This window comes from Aristolochia californica, unplaced genomic scaffold, assembly GCF_029961685.1.
Source record: "Aristolochia californica isolate CCGP_79_NKW_82.1479 unplaced genomic scaffold, dmAriCali1.0.hap1 SCAF_2, whole genome shotgun sequence".
Taxonomy (NCBI): Eukaryota; Viridiplantae; Streptophyta; class Magnoliopsida; order Piperales; family Aristolochiaceae; genus Aristolochia; species Aristolochia californica.
The window spans coordinates 10,504,202-10,520,974 of NW_027181881.1; positions in this window are offsets into that span (position 1 = coordinate 10,504,202).

A 16,773-nucleotide genomic window follows, 5' to 3' on the forward strand; every position below is an offset into this window, starting at 1 on the left:
GGTTCCTTGTCATGAGATTCATATTAGACTCTTTCACATAAATACATCAACAATGAGAAAGTGTAATACTATCAAAAGCTGAAAGAACATCCATCAAACAACACCCCAAAACCCCATACAATGACGGCTCCACATGCAAAACATTAATCACCCGTGCATTGTACCAACTTTCCTAGCCTTAAAAAGGCAAACCACCATGATTCTCCCTCTAGCAAGCCTTCTACTGTGCAGAAATAAAAAAAAAAACCTTTATAATAAATCTGAAGATTGAAATGTTACCCAAAATAGCACCTTTATCTAGATCATGCTGCAAAGTAGAAACTTTTTTGGGTTTTTCCATGTTCAATCTATCTTATAAGGTACCAAATTATATCAGCACGAAGTGTCCAACTTTGATACTATGAGATTCGAGAGGTTTAAAGTCTAGGTTTAGATGTTCAATAAAAGGGAAAATGAAGAAGAAGAAAAAAGATGAAATTTGGAATTAGGGCTTTAAGAAGAGTAGAGAGGACGAAGAGGAAAATTGAAAGAAAGAGAAGAATGAATTAACCTCACTTCCCTCATGTTCCTCCTATTAATTGGGGTCTTGAGATTTATTTCATAAAAAGACAAAAATAACCTTAAAAGGGACGAGTACATGATACACTTAAAAATAGAAGAAAGAAGCACTAGAAACACTATACCATCTACTAACTTTTCTTATAGGGTTCAAATTCCAACATAATTAAATTAGTCATTTCATTTTTGTTATTTCTTTAGATTTCATTTTCTTGTTGTGTGTTCTTGAGCCAAAAATAGCAAGGATATATTGAAGGGGAAGTCACAACAATTGTTATGCATATTTTCTTCCCATCTTTACTATAATTGAACGTTCAAACAACCATCCAAGCATGTTAGTAATGATCGATATATATATATATATGGCTCATTCAATTCGAAAAATCATTTGGTGCCAAACATGCGAAACGGCTACCTCAGCCACTGATCGGACGACTAAGATAATCGTTGATCATGATCGGATGGCTGAGATATCGTTTGAAACCAAATGGCTTTTCATATTGGATCAGCCCTCGTGTATATATATATATTAGAAAGCGTTATTAGGTACGAAACCTGGTTTCGTGCAAAATATATGAAATGGCTACTCTGGCCGTCCGATCTTGATTAACGACGGAGGAGAAAGGCCATGCTCACGCTCATCTCTCATTCCCCTTTCTTTCCCTCTCTTCTCATTTCTCCTAATTTCTCCCTTGATCAAAAGTATTTTCTTGCTTGTTTAAATGGGATTTCTGATTTATTCACTCAGAATTATTTTTTTTTTTATAGTTTTGAAAGGAAAAACTCCAGGTGTTTTCCATACCTGGACAAAAGTAATCAACTCTTATCCAGAATTACACAAGCCCTGTTTATAAAGGTTTTCACAATCTCCAAGAAGCCATTGAAGCAACCAAGATTACAATAGGAACAAATTATTTTATTTCTCTATCCCTGAGATTTGTTTGAGAAGACCAAGTGTCTTATTCAGTAGCCAAAGATACTTCTAGAATCATTTTTTGTGATCACTGTGAGACCATGACTAGAACAATTCAGAAACTGAATGAAAAAATCAGAAAAACTTAATGAGAGAAACCACTTTCTCATAGAATATGCAGACACCCATGTAAAAAAAGCCAGAAGGTTAGAAGCAAAACTTTCAGGTATGTTCTCTACTTAGATACCTACTGCTAAGGTTTATTCATCAACTAGCCCATCCCAAACGTCTGACGGTAATGGCGAATCAAATCCGTTGATGACTGAATATTTACCAAAAATATCATATCAAAGGAAAAAATCAAATAAAGCAGAGACAAATGTATGACAGATTATGAAAGACATGTTCAAAGAATTTCTTAGAGAGCAAGGGATGTCCAAAGAATCACAAGCTAGTGAAAAATAAGAAAAATCAGAAAAAGGATCAACCAATACAAATGGGGCCGTCCATACCCCAAGATTCTCAAGAAGAAACCACAACATATCTACTGCTCATTTCTAGAAGAAACCACTATGAAGTAACAATAAAGTTGCTACGTAAACAATAAAGTTGCTTCGTGTTCAAAGTTCGAGTCTTGTAAAGAAGTTATTTTACATCAACACAAGCAAGTTTTATTTTTGTTTAAAGTTTTTTGGGTTTTTCTGAAAGGGAAAACTAGATCTTACTATGGACAGTTAAATTTAGAAGTTCTCTTTATACCAGTTTATACAAGGGTACATACCAGGTGAAGGCTAACAACATTATGTGAACCTTTTGATGTTTAACGGTCCTGAGTCTCTTGACATTTTCTGCCCATTTTGCTAAATTAATAGCGTTAGGGCTTGTGGTTGTTGAGATTGAGAGGGAGACCGTTGTAGAAGCTTGAAGCTGGGGTAGCGTACATCTGTCTTCATCTTGGATGAATTGATAAAAAAGGGCAATAAAGAGGATTTTATAAATCTAACTTTATATAGTCATAGATCTAGTGAGTACCTAGTAGGGAATTACAAATTTCTGTGATATTATCCTCTCTTTTCTTTCATTTTATTATTTAGTTTTGTCCTTTTACTGTTTTGTGTTATATTACTTTTACTTATTTTAAGTTATTTTATTTTAATTAGTTAAAAAAACCTTGGTATATACGCTGAAAACTACTAGTTGCAGGGCAAACGGCTCAAAGAGATCTTCCTTGGAAGTTCAGGCTAATCTAAATGTTGGAAGTATCGATATCGGTTATCATAACGCCAAGTACCAAAGAGTTTTTATTACTAAAAGAATTTTAGGTTTAACTACTTAAGCCTTAAAAATAGATCCCCCTTCTTTTTGGTATAAGAGCCAGGTTAGAAACAGAACCAATTTGACACTTAGACTACTTAGATCTTAGAATCTTAAATAAAATAGAAACTAAATATATAGGTCAAAATAGAATAGTTTGTAATTTTAACTTAGAAGAATATTTACACCACGGGTCAAAAATTCAATAGATAGCATTATTAAGACATTCTTAGATCTAGAAAAGAAAAACCTTTGAAAATTAGATCTAATATTAGAAAATTTAGATTTCATTAAAACTAGAAAATCATCAAATTATCTAGGACTAGAAAAAGATGTTGAAGGCTTAACAACTAGAAAAAAAACCTACAGATAGGAACTTCAGAAACAAAACTCCAAAGACCTAAACAAAAATGCCTCTTTTTCAGGGAAGTTCCAAAACCATCTTAGAAGTAGGAAACAATTCTAGACCTAGAACTATGTTAGACAGAATAATATGAAGAAATAGTATAGACAACAGAGACATTCAATTAGATGAATTAATAGATATTGATCAAGAGATAAATATATTTAGCAACAATCAACTAAATTTGTTATACCCTAAACAATTATATAAAACTGGTAATTTTAGTATGAATATAGGAACATTCGGTTACTATAGAGAGATACAAATTAGTTGTGTAAATCAAGACTCTACAAACATAAATCTTATATCAGAATAGGCAGTAAAAGACCTAAGAAAACTATATAAATTAATCCATTTAGGCCTAATCGTTATAGGAATAAAAGGATTAGGAAGAAAAAAGTTTTAGGTACTAAGACACTGCTTAGAATATATGATGATAGATGGTATGATCTGAGGAAAGGTCTCATCGGGCTAACAGAAGTAGACACGAACCAAAATGGTGGAATCTTTTATTGTTCTCCAGACTTTCTTCTTACTTTGTTAGATTTTAAAAAATATATTATAATAGGAATTCAAACTAAAGGATATGAATATTTTACATGAGATAATTTATTATTATGTTTAGGATTTTTAGAAAGATGTATGTTATAATGTGGGACCCACCATGGTGCACGAGCTGGTGGAGCCACCATGAGGACGTGGGACACTAAGAAGAGTCCTCACCCAAGCTAGCACGAGTTAAGAAGATAAGAAGCACAAGCTAGAATGAGTTAGAAGTCTTGAAGATAGTGTGGAACCCACAAAGATACCACGAGCTGGAAGATTGTGTGGGACCCACAAGGATAAGGCCACAAGCTGGCCTCCTCCCTTATATTCACGTTATTGAAGAAGAGTTCTAGTTCAACTCATAATAGACTTCTAGTTTGCTTGTACTGATAGACTTACCTTAGAGAGTTAGAGTTGGAATGTAATTAGGAGATTGCAAGGCTAATTGTGTAAGGACTCTATCTCTTCTTCTATTATAAATAAAGGTGTTTTAATTCGGAATTAAATCAAGTTACACATTTCCTTCTTGAGTAAATCTCTCCCTCTTTGCTTGACGCACACCTCTCTTTTCCTTTTTCATCTCTCTACCTGAGAGCTCTTCTTCCCTTTTCTTCTCTTTTTTCTTCTTTCTCTTGCTCAGAATATTAGAGAAGGGATCCTAAATTCAACATGGTATCAGAGCATTAAATTTAGGATCCCTCATCAAAAGGAATGCTTTAAAGAAGTGATGAACAACACCACTCAAAGAAGGCTCTTTTGTGAAGAAAGATCACAAACCGTGAGATAAGTGCTTAGATTTTTTTCCATCATGTTACTGGTTTCTAAATTTAGAAGATGATTTAAATATGAGTATGTGAATTCTTTTCATCTTTTTAAATTGAGGATATGCATGCCTCTCCATCTAGAAAAAGTTATCAAAACAGTTTTGTCGGTTTGGAAATTTTGTTTATCGAGACCAGTCCACGATCAGATTGTTGGAATATTTTTCGTGGTAACAAGAGTCCCTTGATATAGAAGATTGTTATTGAGTCTCTTATGAGTGGTATTAGAGAAAAAAAAATAAGAATAATAATTTAGCATCAATGCCAAAGTTCCCCATACATCGAGTTGTTTGAAGAATACTACTTGGTGTTATTGTTAGAATATTTTTTTGAAGAAGGGCCTGTCATGGCTGAAGAGAATATGAATATCAAAAGTGATATACTAAGAATTACCACTATACCCTTGCATGGGGTATCAAATTTTATGAGTTGTTCCACATCGGTTCGGAGGTTTCTTATAACAAAAGACCTACTTGGTCACCTCACCACCCGAGGACTATCTATTGATGAAGATGATATTTTTTATAAAAAATGGTTGAAAAATGATACATTGGTGATTAGTTGGCTAATCAACAATATGGAAGAACATGTCTCCAACAATGTCATTCATCTTGACACTGCTAACCAAATTTCGGAGACATGTACTAACCTGTACTCTTCCCCGTATACTCTACATAGACCATATGATATTCTCCAAAGGATGTTGAATACTAAACAAGGAGAAAATATCCATGAGTACTTGGCCCGCTTTAGAGGCTTTCTTCAAGAGTGGAAGTTAGCTCAACCTTCAACCACATATATTTCTATCCAAGACAAGCAGAAGGAAGCTTTAATTATTGCTATTTTTCTTGCAAATATTAAACACCATCCTGAGATTGCCAAGAGTCAACTTCTAAGTGCTTCTGCTATCCCCAAGTTTGATGATGTATGTGCAACACAACTTCATATTCCAGATACTTCTTCCTCCACTACTGAAGTATCATCCGCTATGTATTCTGATTATAGAGGACCATCATCTGACCGTGGCCGAGGCCGAGGCAGAGGAAGAGGTGGAAGGACTAGTGTTGGTAGAGCAGATGGGAAAGAAGGTACTCATTGTAAGAAATTTGGCCACACTTTAGATCAATGCTATTATAAGGATTACAAGGCATGCAATTACTGTAGACAATATGGTCATTATAAAGAAATATGCTATAAAGCCAATGGATAGTTAGAATTGACAAAGGCTAATCAAGCCTTTGTAAGTGATAAAAAAGAAGAACAACCTATAAAATCAGCAACACATAATTTTTTTATTGATGAAGAGTATGAACTATTTTAGAAAATGAAGACAATACTGGGTTCTACTCCTAGTTCCTCCGCAACTACTACTGCCACTACTATTGCCACTACTACTTCAGGTATGCTATCTGCTTCATCTTCATCTTGGATAATTGACTCAGGAGCCTCCGAGCATCTTACAGGTAACAAAAAATTATTACATTCTCTATCTCCGAGTCTTTCACACAAGTTTGTTACCATAGTTAACGGTTTTCAAACCAAAGTCCAAGGGAAATGATCCACTTCTGTCATACCATCACTTTCGCTCACTGATATTGTTTTCGTTCCTACTTTCCCTTTGAATCTATTATCTATTAATCAACTGACATAATATTTTAATTGCTCTGTTACCTTCTCACCCACTTCATGTATATTTCAAGATCTTATAACTAAACAGGTGATTGATGGAGGCTATGAACAAAGGGGGCTTTACTACCTGGACGTCCCAAAAATGATATGGTTTCCACTACTGAAAATGAGACAAGGTTATGGCACAATCGGTTGAGACATCCATCTGCATAGTCTCTTCATTATATGTTTCCTTCTCTTAAAGTAAGGTTAGAATTTCATTGTGAGGTTTGTCAATTGAGTAAACATCAAAGGAGTACATACTCTCCTTTTCCAAAAGTCAAAAGTGTTACTCCATTTTTTTTTAATTCATGTTTGGGGGCCCTTGAGTGTCTCCAACATTTCTCAAGCAAAATATTTTATTACATTTATTGATGATTTCACTCGCACAACTTGGTTGTTTATATTTAAGGAGCATTTTGAGATACCATTTATTTTTAAGTCATTTCATGCTATGGTACTCACACATTTTGGTCAAAAAATAAAAATTCTCCAGTCTGATACTGCCAAAGAATATGTTTCCAAAGTCCTTGACTCTTTTTGTCAAGAAAATGGCATTATCCATCAAACATCATATGTCTACACTCCTCAACAAAATGGTGTAGCCGAACGGAAAATAGTCATATTCTTGAGGTAGCTCGAGGTTTATTATATGCCATGAAAATTCTGTACTTTTATTGACCTCATGCAGTCCTTACGGCTTGCTTTCTTATAAATCGTCTACCATCTTCCGTTCTTGGTAATAAATCTCCTTACTCTAGATTATTACCAAATGATGATCTATTTTCACTACCTTTGAAAGTCTTCGGATGTCAATGCTTTGTTCATAATTCATTTCCTAGACACAGCAAACTTGATCCTAAATCTATCAATTGTATCTTCTTGGGATACTCTCGCACACAATAGGGTTATGTTTGTTACAGTCCCACTCTTCAATGTTTATTTGTGTCTAGGGATGTAACATTTTTTGAAGACTCCTCATTTTATTCTGATAGTGCTCCTCTTGGTCTATCCTTAGTACCAGGTTCCCCTTGATAGGTTGTGCCCCGTGATACAGATAGAACAATTGGTCGACATCACACCTGCCGAGTTAACAAATGCAACAGAGGTAAGTCTTTCATCCCCAGTTATTTTTGGCCCTCAATATGATACTCGTCCTATTGCTATAAGGAAAGAACCTAGATCATGCACTAGACCTTCTACTTCTCATGCCATTTCAAAATTTGTGTCTCATCATCACTCTCCCCTTTAAGTTGTCAGTTTCTTTCTTCTATTTCCTCCGTATCTGTTCCACAGTCTTATCAGGAGGCTCTACAACATCCAGGGAGGAAGACAACAATGGATGAAGAAATGAAGGCACTTAATGACAATCAAACAAGGTCACTTGTTCCTCTTCCAACAGATAAAAAACCCGTTGGTTGCAAGTGGGTTTATACTATCAAACATAATCCAGATGGGTCAATTGCACGAGTGAAGGCTCGACTGGTTTCCAAAGGTTATACTCAGTGTTATAAATTGATTATGAAGAAACCTTCTCTTGGCAAAAATGAACTCGGTACATATATTATTATCTCTGGCGGCCAATTCATAATGGCCGAAATATCAACTTGATGTGAAAAACTATGGGGGTTTGATGACTGAGAGTTGGTCTAATAGACTTCATAAATTCTTGAGCACTTTACTTAGGCCATTTGGTCAATCCTTGGCTAATTGCATTTGTGCTCCTAATTTTTCTTCTGATTGTGTTTTGCTTATCATACTCCCTTCCTTAAGGACTGCTTTATAGACGTTGCTAACCCTACTAAATCACTTCTATGCAACACCCATAACCAATCTATTATAGAATCAATGAACCAACAATATTAAATTACAAATCACCAATAGTAGTAAATATCATATTGCCAACATTTATAATTTTGATATCGTTTTCTAGGTGAAAGTATGCATTTTATTTTTTTATACAAGAGAATCTATCTATTGGTTGGTGTTAATTTTAGCTTTTAAATATTTTAAATTATTTTCACTTTTTTTTTAAATTTCCAAATAAAAGAAACCATACTCTATTATAGTTCTCTTATATTTCAAATAAAAAAAAATTATTCATTTTAGTTTTTTTTTTTCTCTTTTCGATCTATTATCAAGCAAAACTTAGATAATTTAGCATGCTTAATGACAACGACTCAGATGAATAATCATTTAGGGCAAGAACAGAATAAAACTCAATTTTCCTTAATTTATTTCTTTCATGTACAATACAACAAAAGAAAAGAGAAAATGACGATCCTATACCAGTGCAAGGTAAATTAACGTTCCTACAAGTGTACTTCCCTATGCATAAAAGACTTCGATTCCGTAACTCAACATGACGTTACCACAACCGAACCGAAACCTTCATCAACTCTTCTGCTCCAGTCATCGTTATTTCCACCCCAAATCCCATCCATAAATTCTAAGAAATGCTCAGTAGTCTACAAACGGTAGCTTGATCTGCAGCAAGAGATGACCATGAACTCAAAGCTAGGAAACCACTCAAGAACTCATCGTCTTGTTCTTTTGGATGGAGAGATTGTTGAGTATCAGCATTTGTGTTTCCTGCTATTTCCAAATCCATTTGCCCATTTTGCTTACCAACTTCTCCTTTGTCTTCGACAACACTACCGTCAGCTACTAGAATAGAACCTCATTTAATAATATGCGTCATTGAGTTCACTGCATTGAGGATCTTCTCCAAATTAGGGTGCACATCAGATGGTTCATCAGTCAACAGACAAATTTCAATCTCTTCAATGGACATCTTATAGGTAGATGATATCTCCACATCTTCATTTTGTGACCTAGTTTGGTTAGTTTCATTCCCTCCCATCACCTGAAACAAACTTGAGGGGCCGTTTTGGGGAAGAGGAGGAACTTGAACTTCGGGTTGAACCTATTGAATAGGATGCACAAACTGATACATCAAATGACTCTCTATTGTCTGCACAGAAGGCCAATTTGGTGCCATTGGAAGTATCAAATTTCTTGTACTGACGGTGTTTCCTCTAGCAGGAGGATTCAAAATTGGATACTCACAATAATGGTTACGAATTAAAACTGGAGGAGTAGATGATATTGTGCACATTGGAGGACGTGGAATTGGTTGGATCAAATAATGCAGTTGTTGAGGCTATTCGGAGGTAATTGGAGAAGGTTGTCTGAAACATAGAGGAGGATACTGAAATTGGGTTGGATGTGGGGGTCTAAATCCACATATCTGATTGAAAACATTGAAATATGTAGTGGGCGTAGAAGGAAATTTTTTCTTATTCAAAGACAATGTTGAATCATCCCACTGCACAAATTTTATGTAATGTTTCTTCAGTTTTCCAACACGCAGTTGAAGATGATGTATCTTGAAAGAATAGTTTTCCATATGTAAGAAACCATTTGAAAAAAAAACTCAATATTTTTTCAGTTGATTTTTTAATAAAGAAACTCATTTTCTATATATTTATGTTTTCCAAGGAAAATTGAAATTTTTTTAAAATTATTTCTCTCCTAAAACTAATAAGAGTACTCTATTGAAATTGCTGAAATTGTTGAAATATCTTTCATACCTGTATAAATTTACTTGTTCTTCTGTGAAGTCGGTGCCAAGAACCGAAGATATATATTTTTGAGGTTTAGGCTCATCTTCCACAAAGTATATCGGTGGAACCTCAAGCTGAAAAAAAAAATTACTTCAACGAGAGTGTTATCAAATTAGGTATTGCTATAAGGATGAAGGAAGAGATAAACCACTTCAACTTCAAGAGTATCATTTCTACAATCATTGAGAACAACTCTCATTGACAGGATATCTGACCATTTTATTTCAATCTTCATCTTCGTCTTCATTTTATCATCCAAAATTTCCCAAACAAATTTACGCCATGAGTAGTCAATTTTTGCTCGAAAATCTTTGTAATAATTGGCTTTTCCCTAAAAATGTGGAAAAGAGAAACCAAAATTTAATATAGAGGACATAAATTTCTCTTTTAGAAACACACATAAGATCAAGTATACGGTACCTCCCAGTTGCCAATTTTGATTAGCGAAACATGAAAATTTGAGGCTATTTTTTATTTTCGTTTAGGTTGAGAAGAAGCTTCACTAGCTAGACCTTGTTTGAGGGTGTGCCTTTGGAGTAACTTGCCCTACTGTTACACCTTTTGCTGAGAAATCTACATTCTGTTGCCATTAAATTATAACCTTGTGAACTAAATGAGCACATTTTCTACACGACCTTTTCTATAAACATCATGTTTTTCCATTGATGCGTGGTATCTTGCTAACACCTTATTAATTTTCATCTAGCATTGAACCTAAACAATACCATGTTGGGATAAAATAAACATTGGCATGTATTGTAAGTGTGGTGTGGTAAATGACTACACCATGTTTTTATGGTCCCGCGTCATGCATCGAGTAACATGGCGTGGGATTTGTGAATCCAGCACTGGTACTGAGTTGCTGGACTCGGTAAGGAGGGTTAAAGATCCCTTCTTTGGCTAATCTTCCACCAGTGACCAGTCTCCCTTTTTATGAACTCACTCTAGTGCTAAAGTTATAGCTAGAATGAAATTAATTCAGGTGGAGATATAATGGAAGAAATACCTGTTCTTGCTCACGTAAATCAGGGTTTCAACCCTGATTTGGTGCAACTCGTGCTAGGATTGAAGACCTAGCTTAGGGGGCAGCCTTGGATCACGTTGATGGCTGTTCTTGCTCTGTTTCTGTGATGATTCCCCAACCAGAGGAGTTGCTCTAGTCCTTCACGTGGAAGAACCAGCAACTCTTCTTTTTTGCTGCTCGTCAAGAGGGATTGAACCCCTACTTGTTGTTGACGCTGAGGAGGAGGGAAGACCCTCTCTTTGGGCTCGAAAAAGGGGCAGGAAGCTCCTCTTCCAACTAGGGATGATGGTGGATGAAGTTGGATGAAGATGGATGGCAATGGAGGGTGAAGGATAGGATGGATTTTTGGTGTAGACCCTAAACTCGGGATCAAGAGGTGATCTCAGCTTGTTTACACTAGGTTATTCTAAAATCTCAAAGCTTACCTATTTCATTCATTCCTTTCCCTTAAATAGATCACGTCATGGAGTTTTAGGGTTAGGGTTACATTAATTCCCCATAATGCCCCTACATATAAAAGTAATTAGAAATAAATCCTACTTAAAACAATATAAGAAATAAATCCTCCTCAAAGTAATATAAGAAATAAATTCTATTGAATGAGTTGTTGTTGCCTCCTTCGTTGTGTGACTCGGAATGGAGCAGATGTAGGCTGCACCCCGGAATGTGGCTTGAAAAGAGAGACATGAAACACATTATGAATTTTGGGCGTGTCCGGTAATTTGATTTGATAGGCGACTGGTCCCATGCGTCGAAGAATGGAAACGACCCAAAAATTTGGGGAGAGAGCTTATGACGTGGAGGTCTTGCAAGAGACTGCTGACGGTAGGGCTAGAGCCGTAGCCACACAAACTCCCCAACCTCAAAAGAGACCTCACGATGGCCTTTGTTGTAGACATCCTTCATCCGAGCTTGGGAGCGTCGTAGCCGTTCTATGATATTCTGTAGCAGCAGATCCCGATCCATGAGTGCCTGATCAATAGCGTCCACACGGGGGGACCCTGGGTTGTACGAGAGAAGGCGAGGTGGATCCTGACCATATATAACCCGAAAAGGAGTGGATTGTAAGCCAGAGTGGAACAAAGTGTTGTAACAATATTCGGCCCACAGAAGCCATTGAACCCATTGCCGCGGACGATCACCCACCAAGCACCGTAGATACATCTCGATAGTGCTGTTCACCACCTTTGTCTGCCCATTTGTCTGTGGATGATAGGCAGAGGAGAACTTCAATTTAGTCCCGCTCAAGCGAAAAAGGTGCTCGTGGAAATTGCATCTTTGTCACTCACAATGGATTCTAGAATGCCATGTAAGTGGACTATCTACTCCAGGAAAGTCTGAGCAACCCGTGTTGCTGTATAAGGATGAGCCAGCGGTATAAAATGTCCGTACTTGGAGAATCTATCAACCACCACGAAATGTATGGATTTTCTAGAGGATAGGGGTAGACCTTCCACAAAATCCATCGAAATGTCGGCCCAAACCTGCTTAGGAAGGGCTAGAGGCTGGAGAAGACTGGGTGGACTCAAGTGCTCGGCTTTGTTGCACTGGCAGACCTGACAGTCACCCACATAAGTCACAATAGAGGGTTTCATGGCTTGCCAGTAAAAATCAGCTCGAATTTTGTGCAAGGTCTTCTGTATCCCTTTGTGTGTACTGTCATGGTAGGCCGAGAGAATAGCTAGAATCAACTCGGACTTAGGTGGAAGGAAGAGCCACTGCTTGTAATAAATAAGTGAATTCTGGATGGACTACTTCGAATTCATTGTCCCTTCCAAAATCTTCTAATGCATTTCCTCCAGTGCAGGGTCAGTGCCATGTGCCTCTCTCACCAAATCCAGAATGAGAAATCTCAGCTGGCTGATCGAATAGACCAACTGCTGATCCTCAAAACACCATGACAAGGTATCTACCACCTTATTTAATCTCCTCGCATGATATTCCACCGAGAAGTCAAACTCCAACAACTTATTGATCCAGTGCTGCTGTGGCGACGTCGTCAAACGCTGTTCTAGTAGGAATTTAAGGCTGTAGTGATCCGTGCGTATGAGAAAAGCCCGGCCCCAGAGATAAGGCCTCCAATGTTGGACTGCCTTGGCCAACCCAATCAATTCGTGCTCATAGGCTACCAGCTTGTGATGACAGACTACCAAGTGTTTGGTAAAATACGCAATAGGATGGCCCAGCTGCTGCAAAACGGCCCCAATGCCCACGCCCGAAGCGTCGCACTCTACCACGAACAATTCGTCAAAGTTGGGAAGTTGTAATACTGGCGCGGATGTGAGGTGAGCTTTGAGTGCCACAAATGACTTGGTGGCCTCCTCATTCCAAAGAAAGGAATTTTTCTTGAGTAGACTGGTCAATGGTGCTGCCATTGGCCCATAGTTCTGAATAAATTTACGATAGTAGCCCGCAAGACCCAAAAAACCCCGTAATGCAGAACACGAATGTGGCTGCAGCCACTCGTGTATAGCTTGGATCTTCTCGGGATCCACCGTAACCGCCTCTTGTGAGATAATGTGTCCTAGATACCCCACATGAGAAGCCACAAAAGAACACTTGGAATGTTTAAAATTGAGCTGATGTGCTTGTAACAAGTCGAAAACAATCTTCAAGTGTGCCAAGGGCTCCTCAACTGACTAATATCATAAAAAAATACAAGAACAAATTTTCGAAGATAGGGGCTAAATACCTTGTTCATTAAAGCTTGAAAAGTGGATGGTGCATTGGATAACTCGAACGGCATGATGACGAACTCAAAGTGGCCATGGTGTGTACGAAACGCCATCTTCTCGATATCAGAGGGGTGCATCTGGACCTGATGGTATCCCGAACGGAGGTCGAGTTTAGTGAATAACCACGACCCATGTAACTCATCCAGGAGCTCATCCACTACCGGAATCGAAAACTTGTCTTTTACTGTCTACACATTCAACTCCCGATAATCCACGTAGAACCTCCATGTCCCATCATGTTTCTTCACAAGTAAGACGGTGAAGAGAACGGGGAGTGACTGGGACGAATAAGACCCTGTTTCAACATCTCATGGCACTTACGCTCTATCTCGTCCTTATGAAGGTGTGGGTAACGGTACGGTCGCACGACCACTACCTCAGATCCTGGTTTCAGATAGATCTTGTGGCCACAGTGCCTCAGGGGAGGCAAACCCGAAGGCTCTTGGAAGAGGTCAAAGAACTCCTCAACCAGACCCTCACTAGTACTGTCATGTTGTTCTTATGTTTGCAAAGTGTGCATGCGGTGGGCCTTGTCCACCTGACGGCCCTGTAGGAGCACCCGACTCCTGGCCAAATCAAAACTCATGGTTAAAGCCAAAAAGTCCCACAGAATGGGCCCCAATGTTTGTAACCATTTAATGCCTAATATCATATCAAATCCCGCCAGAGGAATAACAAAAAATTCACCATCAAATGAAATAGAGCCAATGGAAAAGTTACCACCTTACTAATCCCATAGCTAGGGACCTTCTCGCCATTGGCCACTGAGACGGTGGCTATCGGATGAGTGTGTATCTGGAGCTGGACATGCTGTGCGGTTGTCAAACTCAAAAAGTTGTGTGTACTCCCTGAGTCGACTAGTCCCACCAGTTCTTGGTCGATGACATGAGCTTGGACTTGCATTGTATTAGGCGATTTCTGCCCAGTAATAGCATTCAAGGATATCTCCGGTGGTTCCTCCTCGATAGTATGCTCTGGCTCCTCTGGATCCTCTGAATCCTCCACCTCGAGCCAAAACTATCGTTTACATTGGTGTCCTACCCGATAATGCTCATCGCAGTTATAACATAAATTTTTGGGCCGCCTTTCTGCCATCTCCGCACTAGTTAATTTTTTTATAAAGCTCGGTAGGGGATTACCAGGGCGGGGATCGGCTACCTGAGTCATAGTCGAAGTGTGTCTGAATGGGTCTGCTGGAGATGCTCCCTGAGATGAAGTATAACGACACCCTTGCCATGTGGAGGAAGTGTTCCTCTCACCCGACCAACCCGGCTTACGTTGCTGCAACTATTGTCGTTGTTCCATTGCTCGGGCCATATTAATTGCATGAGCTAAATCCATAGGCATAAGGAGTTTTACCTCTAGCCGTAAATACTCATTGAGACCCACTACGAATAGGGAGACCTGCTGGTCAACCAATACCCTCTCACCAGCACGAGCCAACTTTTCCTGGAACAGTTTTCTATATTGTTCCACCGAACCAGTTTGTCACGATAGGACTAACTCTCCCAAGGGGTTGCTGTTGGTGGGAAGGCCAAATCTTACTGTGCATAGATTTTTAAATTCTCCCCAAGTCATCCCTGGTCTCTCTTTCTCAACTTGAGTAACTCATAACATGACTTCATCTGTCATATGGAAAGAGGCTAGTTGCACCTTATCCCATTCAGTAATCCCTTGGTTCAATTTTTTTTCACATCTATGCAACCAAATTAAGAGATCAACTGAACCATTGAAAGAGGAAAACTCTAACTTGGTGTACCTTGGAACAGTGCCTCCATGCGGGGTCCTTGGACAGTAGTGCGCCCAGGCCACTGGTCTCCTCTTTTGTGATATGGTTGAGCAACCTCTCTCACCTCTGGACTCTGATGTCTCTCTGCCCTCAACTCCATTAGCATGCTGATGACTCGACTCATCTCTTCTTCCAAACCACAAACCTTCCCCAACACTGGTTGTGTTGTTTCAAGGCTATATTCTATCTTTTGTATCCTGATTTGGATTTCTTCATTACTGATATTATCCCCCATGTTATCCTGCTCTGATACCAAGTTGTTACGGTCCTGGGTCATGGATCGAGTAACACGGCGTGGGATTTGTGAATCCAACACTGGTACTGAATTGCTAGACTCGGTAAGGAGGGTTAAAGATCCCTTCTTTGGCTAATCTTCCACCAGTGATCAGTCTCCCTTTTTATGAACTCACTCTAGTGCTAAATTTATAGCTAGAATGGAATTAATTCAGGTGGAGAGATAATGGAAGAAATACCTGTTCTTGCTCACGTAAATCAGGGTTTCAACCCTGATTTGGTGTAGCTCGTGCTAGGATTGAAGGCCTGGCTTAGGGGGAAACCTTGGCTCACATTGATGGTTGTTCTTGCTCTGTTTCTGTGATGATTCCCCAACAAGAGGAGTTGCTCTTGTCCTTCACGTGGAAGAACCAACAACTCTTCCTTTTTGCTACTCTTCAAGAGGGATTGAACCCCTACTTGTTGTTGACGCTGAGGAGGAGGGCAGACCCTCTCTTTGGGCTCGGAAAAGGGGCAAGATGCTCCTCTTCCAAGTAGGGATGATGGAGGATGAAGTTGGATGAAGTTGGATGGCAATGGAGGGTGGAGAATAGGTTGTATTTTTGGAGTAAACCCTAAACTCAGGATCAAGAGGTGATCTCAGCCTGTTTACACTAGGTTATTCTAAAATCTCAAAGCTTACCTATTTCATTCATTTCTTTCCCTTAAATAGATCACATCATGGAGTTTCAGGGTTAGGGCTACAATAATTTCCCATAATGCCCCTACATATAAAAGTAATTAGAAATAACTCCTACTTCAAATAATATAAGAAATAAATCCTACTCAAAGTAATATAAGAAATAAATCCTATTGAGTGAGTTGTTGTGGCCTCCTTCGTTGTGTGACTCAGTGTGCTATTGAGTCCACAACACATGTACTCATATAATGGGATACCAAATTCAACAGTGCAGTAAGCGACAAGCTAAAAGTTCATATTTGGAAGCATTGGGACATTGATAAGTAGTCAAGCCAAAACATGCTAGGAGAAAAAAAGAGAAGAGGGAGGGGCAGAGAGGAGAGTATCCTTAAAGCATTGATTATGCATAAAAAAGTATTCAACGCCATTCATTTAGGTTTTATTCTAAGAGGCATCACAAGAA